The following is an 11,148-nucleotide window of genomic DNA, read 5'->3' as shown; positions in this document are numbered from 1 at the left end:
TGCAACTGAAATGTTGCATTCTTTGACTACTATTTTCCAGTTCCCTTCCTCTGATACCATCTAGCAACCACCATTCTATTGGCTGCCTGAGATTCTCCACATAAGTTGTGTCAGGCAGTATTTGTCCTTCCCTGATCACACAGCATGGCACGGCACGGTGTCAAGAGTGCCTGGGCAAGTGCCAACACTGGCATATTCTAATAAAGCTTTAAAATCAGACTGCAATACTGGAGAAAATTCTGGAAGTTTTTATTTGTAAGTATATGTTCTTTTCTCAAGAATTTTATTACTACTTTTATGAGTCAGATGACCTATGAGTTAGAAAGTGGCAACCGCAATTGAAGGAAAATTAAAAGACTAGCACCCCTATGTATGTAGCACTGCAGACAGTATAGCCAGAGAATTCTGGGGACAATTACTTGATATGGAGCAAGCTGCTTAACACTTCTGATAGAGAACAACAGAATAGTTATAATACCAAATTCATGATTTCTTGTGAAGCTTAATTCCTATACATAGTGAGTTCTTAGCAACCTATCACTATTATTTGCCAGTTAGATGCGAAATTGCTTTATATTTAACAAGTGGGTCCTAGCCTCTTCTTTAAGTCACTTAGATAATGGACTTAACCTCTGAACCACTCTTACTATCTTCAGAAACTAAAATTCACTTCCAGACTGTCTTGTCTATAAGCTAATTAAATTTACCTCTTCAATCAGGGTTCAGAAATGTTCTTTATAAAATATCTGAGTAACTCAGGGAAGGTATGACCTTACCACTCCTAAGCTCCTCCTTCCCTTCATCCAACCGCTTCCTCAAATGCCTTTCCAGTTAACAGAGTATACCAGTTTGGGTTGGTAGGAATATTTATACATGCCTGTGCACACACACATAGAAATAGAGTACCAATATTTGTATTAACAGGAGACCCATAGGAAGAGGGGAAAAAAAACTAAGGACTGTAAATCATAAAGTGATGAAGGAATTCCTTTAGATATATTGAAAAGACTAAAGGAATCATGGAGGGCCAAATAGGCCATATTAAAGAAAGCCGACTTATAGAAATACAGAGAAATTATGAAGATTAAATCAAGAAAATCAAGGAGAAAATTCTAAAAGCTTCAGATATGAAGAGAACAGTAACACAAAGGAAAAAAAATCAAAGACATTAAATTACAGGGCAATGCTGGATATAAGAAGGCAGTGAGTTAATATTTTCAAAGTGTTGAAAAAATATATGTTTTGTGGTACTGGGGATTGAACTCAGGAGCATTCTGCCTCTGAGCTACAGCCCCAGCTCTATTTTATTTTCTATTTTGAAACAGTTTCACTTAGTTGCTGAAGGTCTCACTAAGTTGCTGAGGCTGCCCTCCAAACTGTGATCCTCCTGTCTTAGCCTCCCAAGTACTGGGATTACAAGTGTGAGCCACCATACCTGTCTGTGTTGAAATTTATTTTTTCTTTTTATGGTATTGAGGATTGAACCCAGGGACATTCTACCTCCAAGCTACATCCCCAGCACCCCACCCCCACCCTTTTATTCTCTATTTTGAAACAGGGTCTCATTAAGTTGCAAAAAGCCTCAAAGTAGCTGAGGCTGGCCATGGACCTAGCATCTTCCTGTCTCAGCTTCCCAAGTGCTAGGATTATAAGCATGCACCACCACACCCATCTGTGTTGAAAACTTTTAATTCCATTTTACAAAAACTGTTACACGGGCACATTTTTTTAATGTTTGAAGTTAAGTGTGTCATCCATGAAGTGCATATATCGTAAGTACACAATTTGAATGTTAAGTATACTTATGTGGGCAGAACCCAGATCAAAAAATCGAACATTACCAGCTCTTCCGGCTTTCTCGGCTTCCCTTACGCACTCCTACGCCCCAGCATGGCAAACGCTCTCCTACCTCTACCACCAGAGACCAGGCCTCTCTGTTTTTGAATTTCATAAAGTATTTCTTCCTTTGTGTCGGAATTCTTTCATTCAGCTGTAGATGTAAAAACTTTATTACATACAGCTGTAGCTCATTCATTCTTACTGTGGAACAGTATCCCATTCTATAAGCACTGTTTATCACAACTATTTACTTATTGTATCATTACCATTAAGGGGCATTTGTTTTTTTTTCAAATTGAGGCTAATTTTAAAAGTGATGCTATAAACCTACTCCTCCTTCTCTTCTTCCTCGTCCTCTCCTCGTCCTCTCCCTCCTTCTCCTCCTCCTCCTCTTCCTTCTTCCTTCTTCCTTCTTCCTTCTTCCTTCTTTCTTCTTTTGTGGTGCTGGAGATTGATTCCAGGAACATTCTACCTCCAAGCTATACCCTCAGCCCTTTTTAAAAATTTTTGTTTTTTGTTTTTTGTTTTTGCGGGTCTGGGGATGGAACCCAGGGGCATTCGACCTCCGAGCTACACCCCCTGCCCTATTTTTCATTCTTTTATTTTTGAAACAGGGTCTCACTGAGTTGCAGAGGGCTTAAGTAGCTGAGGCTGTCCGCGAACCAGGATCCTCAGATCTCAGCCTCCCGAATGCTGGGATTACAAGTGTGCGCCACCACGCCCGGCTTAATTTTTGGTTTTTAAATAGGGTCTTACTAGGTTGCTAAGAGTCTTGCTACATTGCTGAGGCTGTCCTCCAATCCATGATCCTCCTTTCTCAGCCTCCCAAGTACTAGTATTACAGGTCTGCATCACCATGCCAGACTAAATATTCTTATTCTTTCATAAAAATATGAACATCGTTGTATTAGGTTACCCTTTATTTTGGCCACATATTTCCTATTACATTATTTTTACCTTATCGCTATTCTTTTTTTTAAGTGTGTAAATCACATTTTATTGGGCCTTGATTATTTTTATTTGCTGAAAGTCTTGGGCCTACAGTTTATTATTGAACTATTATAAAATGACAGAATGAAAGAGATATTGTTAAGCATGTAATCTTTGGAAAATTTATGACATCAAGACTGCTTTAAAATATTTTCAAAAGAAGTACTCTAGAAAAACTAAAAAGTAATCCAGAGGGAGGCTATAAGATATATAAAAAGAATAAGTACTCACTAAAATTTATTACTGCCTAAAAAAAAAAAAACAAGTGCTCAAAATTATATTTCTATAATAAAGTAACTAATTAATTCAGAACTGCATGGAAGAGTAGGAGAGTAGGAAATGAGATAATAAAAGTAAGAATTATACTAATGAATATATGTTGAAAATCGAAAAAGTTGATATTAAAAAATGAGTATATATATTGTCCTTAGTAAGTTAGCAGAAAACACCAGAAGAATATGCACGAAGTATTATTTTAAAGTATTAAAATAATTTTAGCTCAATAAAAGACATGTAAAAATATTAAAACTAAATATAAAAAATTAAAGACAAAATTGAAAAAGTCCTATCATATCAGTAATTATAACACACAAATTGGCCAAAAACAAGATAGAGGCTTGGACCCAGAAAAGTGAACTAAACAGAGAAAAACATTCCTGTAATATGAAATAAAATAATTACTTTAAATTTTTTTTGGAAAAGAGAAACTTGCTCATGGAATTTAAATGTTTGCAGAAAAAAAAGTGGCTTTTAAAACTCTTGGACAGATTTAAAAGATCACTCACTCAGAGTTATTATGCCACCTTAATTGTTGATATCTTACCAATATTGAGGAAGAGCAGCAGTGAACCCAACACAATGAGATGAAAGGATATAATAAAATGAAATGCAGTTGCCAATAAAAAGGAATGAAAACGAATGAAAATACATTTTTTCCAAAGATCAATTCAACAAACCTCTGATAAGATTTGCTATGAAAATACAAGACGAAATAAATAGAGAATAAAAAGGGAGAGTTAATACTGATATAACAATTAGTAAAAATAGCAATACGATATTACGAACAGGCATGGCAATTAGAAAACTTAAAGAAAATGAATAAAATTTGAAAAGTGACAAAGTAGACATAACATTTAAAATACTGAGTATGCCAGCAGCTTTAAAAGCAATTAAATTGAAGTCAAAGATTTCCCTCGGCTTTCTCTACGAGGTGTCAAGAACGCTCAGTGGAAACCTGACAGCCTTTTCAATAAACGGCGCAGGGAAAACTGAATATCCACGTACAGGAGAATGAATCTAGACCACTATCTTTGCCATTTACAAAAATCAATTCAAAATGAATGATTTAAATGTAAGACCTGAAACTATGAAACTACCAGAAGAAAACACAGGGGAAGCATTCAGGACATCGGAAAAGTCAAAGAATTAAAGCACAAGAAAGAAATACAAATGAGATCACGTCAAGCTAAAAAGGTTCTGTTTGGCAAACAAAACAAAACAAAACAAAACAAAACAAAATCCATAGACTGAAAAGACAACTACCAAATGGGAGAAAATATTTTCAAACTACACATTTGCTAAGTGGTTAATATTTAGAACAAACAATTAAAAATTTTTAATAGAAAAACCGATTAACCTGGTTAAAATATGAATAGTATACATGAATAACCTAGTAAACATTTCTCAAAGGAAGACATTCAAATGGCTAACATATATATATAAAATGTTCACTATCACTAGGTATCAGGGAATGTGAAAATCAAGACCATTACAAACTATCACCTTAAGTAAGAATGTCTATTATAAAAAAAAAGTAAAAAATAAAACAAGGTGGTAAGCATAAGGCAAAAAAAGAACATTTGTACATTGTTAGTGGGAATGTACATAAGTACAGCCATCATGGAAGACAGTATGGAGGGACCTCTCAAAATAGAACTATCATATGACCCAGCTATACCACTAAAAGTTATATATTGATGGAAATGAAAATTATGTTAGACCACTGCTCTCCCATGTTCTTTGCAGCACCACTCACAATAGCCAATAAATAGATATAACTTAAGTGTTTCATCAACTGATTAATGAAAAAAGAAAACAGTGGAATAGTATTCAACTATAAAAAGGAAACTGTCAGCGGGTGTGGTGGCGTGTGGAGGATCGCACAGGTTCAAAGCCAGCCTCAGCTATTTAGTGAGGCTCTCAGCAACTTACTGAGACCCTGTTTCCAAATAAAATATAAAATAAATAGGTCTGGGAGTATAGCCCGGAGGTAGAAAGCCACTGGGTTCCACCCCTAGTACCACAAAAAAAAAAAAAAAAAAAAAAGGAAACCGTCCTTGCTAACAATATGGCTGAGAAATGGAGACCATTAAGTGAAAGAAGGCAGGCATAGAAAGACGTGTGCCACATAAACCCACTCACATACAGAATCTTAAGTTGATCTCATAGGATTGCAGTTACCAGAGGCCATGGAGAATAGAGGGAAGGAGGGAATAAAGAAATTTGTTAACAAGGCTGTTGATAGGAAGTGAGAATCGCTGATGTGTCCTATCACAGCAGGGTGACTATAGAAAACACTAATGCACTGTATATCTCAAAAGGATAAAATAAAGGATCCTGAATGCTTTCTCAAAAAAGAAATGGTAAACCGGGCATGGTGGCGCACGCTTGTAATCCCAGCATTTGGGAGGATGAGACCAGAGGATCGCAGTTCGCAGACAGCCTCAGCTACTTAGTGAGGCCCTTTGCAACTCAGTGAGACCCGGCTTCAAAACAAAGAATAAAAAATAGGGCAGGGGGTATAGCTCGGAGGTCGAATGCCCCTGGGTTCCATCCCCAGACCCTCAAAAAAATAAAAATAAAAATAAAAAAATAAATGGTACATTTTTCAGGAGATAAATATGTTTAACCTGACCTGAGCATTATATAACATAAAAATACATTAAAACATGACATGGTCCCCCATAAACAATATTCAATTTTCATATTTTTACATATCAGTTAGAAAATACATTTGATTTAAATTTAAAAAATAATATTTAAAAATTTAAAAAACAAAGACATTGATATTAATATAATCTCACTTGAATTCATGACTTCATGGAATTGGATTATATACTTAAACAAAACTTGATTTCCACTTATTTCTAAAATGATTTCTTTTTTTTTTTTTTTCCTTTCTTTCTTTTTTTGCAGGTCTGGAGATGGAACCCAGGGGCATTTGACCTCTGAGCTACAGCCCCTGCCCTATTTTTTATTCTTTATTTTTGAAGCCGGGTCTCACTGAGTTGCAGAGGGCCTCACTAAGTAGCTGAGGCTGTCCGCGAACCGCGATCCTCTGTTCTCAGACTCCTGAATGCTGAGTGCGCCACCATGCCCGGCTTAAAATGATTATTTCTGTTACCAAGTATGAACTTTAATTTGGGAGCTGCGACCACACTATCTGATAATAGCTACTTAGAGGAGGGAAATTTTGTTTGGCCATAGTTTCTGCAGTCTCAGCCATGGTCATGTGGCTACGCTGCTTTGAGTCTGAGATGAGGCAGAACATCATGGCACAAGTTTGCAGTGAGGAAAGCTGCTCAGCTCTTGTCATCCAGAAAGCAGAGAGAAAGGGTGGGAAGAAAAGCTAAGAGAAGATAAACGCTAGGGTGCTCCCTGGTCACCCCGTTCCTCCAACTAAGTCCCGCCTCCCAGTACTCCATTCAGCTATCACTGGGTGAGTGCATCAAACAGACTAATCCACTGATGAGGTCAGAGCTCTCATGACCCAGTCTTTGCCTGAAAGCGCCACCTCTGAACCTTGCTACACTGGGGACCACGCAGTCAACGGGAGACTTTGGAGGACATTCTAGATTCAAATCAAAACAGAAGAGTAAGTCTTAAATTTGAAGAATCCTCAATGACGGCAAACATAAACATAAAAACAAAACATCAAAGATAAATCCGACACTGCCAACTACCTGTGTGTCATTAAGGTCTCCGTGTGAGGCTGTCTCAGCTGGAGTGATGGTTCACACACATTCTCAGACCTAGAGATATAATGAAATTAATAGACCCAAAAGATGAATATAGCTCAAACATGCCCCCTTATGGCCTCCCACTGTAAGGGCATGCTGGGAACAAAATGTTGGAAGGTTCTGATTCCAATTCTCAAGAGATTGATCAAAATATCTTTTCATATGCTTGGCTCAGCATAAAAATAATCCAATTACAGTATCTGCATCTTATTTCTACTCTTTAATAGTGAGAATAATAACTTGCGGTTGTTCCTTTGTAGAATATATCCACTCTGCTCCTAAACTTAACTACTTCTGGACCTTAACTACTCCCAAAATTCCAGATTCATATATGTAGATACTTAATTAACATATTCCTTCAGATGTAAAATAGGCATTTCAAAATTAACATGTTTAAAATAGAATCCTTATTCCTTGTTCCAAAGCTTGCTCTTTAAATATTCTTTTCCATATTTGAAAAAGTTTTCTTTATCTAATGTCCAAAAGCTTATAATGATTAGGATAATTCTTCCCTTTGGATGTTTCCACATCTGACCTAAGAGCAAATCTTGTACTAAATACATTGCTGGAATGGGGATATAGTTACCTAGCATGTCCCAGGCTGTGGTTTGGAACACTCCCTATCCCCTAACACACACACACACACACACACACACACACACTCTCTCTCTCTCTCTCTCTCTCTCTCTCTCTCTCTCTCTCTCTCTCTCTCTCTCTCTTATAAATATATCCCCAATCCCACTTCTAACCATCATCATATCTCACATTGATTACTACAACCATCTCTCAAGGGAACTAAATAGACACTTCACAAAAGAATAAATTCAAATGGCCAATATATGCATGAAAGATGCTCAACATTATTAGAAATCAGAGATACAAATCAAAACTACCCTGAGATTTCACCTAACTCCAACTAGAATGGCAATCATTCAAAACACAAACAACAATAAATTCTGGAGAGGATGTGGAGAAGTGAGAACTCTACTACATTGTTGGTGGGATTGCAAATTAGTGCAACCACTTTGGAAATCTGTATGGAGGGTCCTTAGCAGAATGGGAACAAACTTACCATATGACCCAGCAATACCACTTCTGGGTGTCTACCCAAAAGAAAGGAAGTCAAACTACCAAACTAATGCATGTGTATCTATGTTGATAGCTGCACAATTCACCATTGCCAAACTATGGAACCAGCCAAGATGTCCATCAACAGATGAATGGACTACAAAACTGTGTACACAATGGAATTTTACTCAGCCATAAAGAAGAACACAATTACATCATTTACAGGGAAATGGATGGAACTGGAGGACATTATGCTAAATGAGATTAGTTATTCACAAAAAATAAAACATCTAATGCTCTCCCTAATATGGGGAAGCTAGGGAGAAAATGGGTCATAGGAGGAACTCTAAATGAAGGAAATACTATAGATGAGCAAATAATGTGACCTGAGGAGATGAGAGGGGAGAAGAGGGAAATTTTCTAATGCACATGGTGTTATATAACAAACATATCAATGTCAATCACTAAGCTAAACATGAGAAGGAAGGAGGGGGAGGTAATGGGGCCGGGAATTGGATAAGGGCTAATTGGGCGAAGTGCGCATGTATGCCTCCTCCATCTTGTATTACATTAAGCTGTATGATTACAATGCACCAATAAAAAGTTTAAAAAAAACTTCTGCCGGGCGTGGTGGTGCACACTTGTAATCCCAGCATTTGGGAGGCTGAGACCTGGAGGATCGCAGTTTGCGGTCAGCCTCAGCTATTTAGTGAGGCTCTCTGCAACTCAGTGAGACCTGTTTTCAAAATAAAAAATAAGGCAGGGGGTGTAGCTCGGAGGTCAAATGCCCCTGGGTTCCATCCCCACACCCGCAAAAAAAAAAAAAAAAACAACTCCTTCCTTTCATTTCTAATTTCTAAGAAACCTTGTCCACATTCTAGCAAGAGAGAGCTTTTGAAAGTGTAAATCACATTCTTGTGCTCCCTGGTTTTATCCACTCTATGCATTGAGATGACAGGCAGTAAAGAATCCAAATGCTCTTCCTGGCTTGTGGGCCTAGCCTGTTCTGGCTCCCCCTCCATTTCCACGGTCCTGTAGGAGGCATCCTGGCCTTTCTTGTATTCTTGGAACTCCCTAGGCTCATTCACACACTGGTATCTGAACTAAATAGTACTTTTTCTCTGGAATGCTCCTCATCAAGAATTTCACTCATACCTTTTTTATTTATCACTCAGATATCATTCAAAATGTCACTTCTACCCCCAGAGATCACCTAACACAGACCTATAGAAACCCTATAGTCTTTTTCAGTCATATCAGCCTTTCTCTTTCCTCTACAGTCTATACTACTGCCTGGTATTTTCTTGTCTCCTTTTATCTTTCCATTATTTATTCCTCTCTACTAGAATATAAGCTCTCGAAGGCAAATAACTCATTTGTTTCTTTCTTATTTTTTCACTTTTTTTGGAGTTTTATTCATGCAATATGATTACACAGCACAGGGAGATTAAAAGCACTATATTCACATACCCACACAGGATCTCTTCATGTAGTTCTCTCCTACCCTTATCCTGCTATACCCCCTCGCTCCTCAGACGTGCTAGGAAGATTGTTAGTGAGACTTTCACATATAGACGTAATGTTATTTGGTCTATTTTAGCACCTGCTTCAATCATGCCTCTGTTTTCCACATTGAGAACAATGCACAGTAATAGAGAGGTACTCAGAAAGTATTTAACAAATAGATGGACATTTTATTATGTTAGTCCTGTAAAGTAAGTTTACTTTTGCCTCATTATGGCTTAGTGAGATAGACTTATCTAAGACTTATCTTATAAAGGCTTCTAACCTCAGATTTTTCTCTTTTCTTCTCCCTAACTTCTTTCCTCAGCCTCTTCCCCCTTTAACTATTTTATGGGTCTCTCCATCGGCAGTATTTAACGCCCTTTATGTTTTCTATTTTCTCTCTAGCTTCTACAAATGAGAGAAAACGTATCAACCTTGTCTGAGAAATCTCACTTAGCATAATATTCTCCAGTTCCATACATTTTCCTGCAAATGACATATTTTTTCTTCATGGCTGAATAGAAGTCCTTCCTTTATCCATTCTTCTACTGATGAACACATGGATCGGCTACATAATTTGGATACTGTGAACTGTTCTTCTATAAGCTTGGATATGAATGTTTCATTATAGTATTCTGCCTTTAATTCTTTTGGAAAGTTACTGAGAAATGGTATAGCTGGGTCATATAATGATTCTATTCCTAGTTTTTTGAGGAATATCTAAACTGATCTCCATAGTGTTTGTACTAATTTACAATTTCACCAACAGTGTATAAGAATTCCCACGTTTCCACACTGCATTTGTTATTGTTTGTATTCATGATGACTGCTATTCTAAGTGGAATTAGGTGGAATCTCAGTATAGTTTGACTTGCATTTCCCTAATTGCTGGTGATATTGAATATTTTTTCACATATTTATTGGCCAATTGTATTTTTTTTTGAGAAGTGTTTGTTCAGTTCTATTGTTCAGGTTTTACCCATTGGGTTATCCGTTTTTTTTTTTTTTTTTTTTTTTTTTGTGGGGTGGGGTACTAGGGATGAAACCCAGGGGCATTCTACCCCCAAGATACAAGATACAGCTCCATTTTTTATTCTTTATTTTTGAAACAGGGTCTCACTAAGTTGTAGAGGGCCTCACTTGGTAGCTGAGGCTGACCTCAAACCTGAGATCCTCCTGTCTCAGCTTCCCAAGTACTGGAATTACAAGTTGCACCACCACGCCAGGCTGGGTTATCTGGGTGTTTAATGTTAAGTTTTTTGAGTCTGTTATATATTCTAGATATTAGTTCTCTATCAGAGGAGTAGCTAGAAAAATTTTTCTCTCATTCTATAGATTTCCTCTTTAGAATGAAGAAAGAAATTGAAGATCTTAGAAGAGGAGAAAACTCCCCATGTTCTTGTATAGGCAAAATAAATATTGTCAAAATGACCATACTACCTAAAGCAATCTCAATTCAATGCAATCCCTATCAAAATACCAATGAGATTCTCCGCAGAGCTAGAAAAAAATGATCCTAAAATTCATATGGATGAACAAAAGATTCAGAATAGCCAAAGCAACTCTGGCAATAAGAACCATGCTATAAGAATCACAATACCTGATTTCAAAATTATACTACAGGGCTATAGTAACAAAACCAGCAAGATATTTTCACAAAAGCAGACACATAGACCAGTGAAACAGAATAGGAGATACAAAAACAAATCTACATACTTAGAGTCAG

Source organism: Muscardinus avellanarius (genome assembly GCF_963383645.1).
Source record: "Muscardinus avellanarius genome assembly, chromosome: 5".
NCBI classification, from domain to species: domain Eukaryota; kingdom Metazoa; phylum Chordata; class Mammalia; order Rodentia; family Gliridae; genus Muscardinus; species Muscardinus avellanarius.
Note: the sequence above shows the minus strand (reverse complement) of the source record.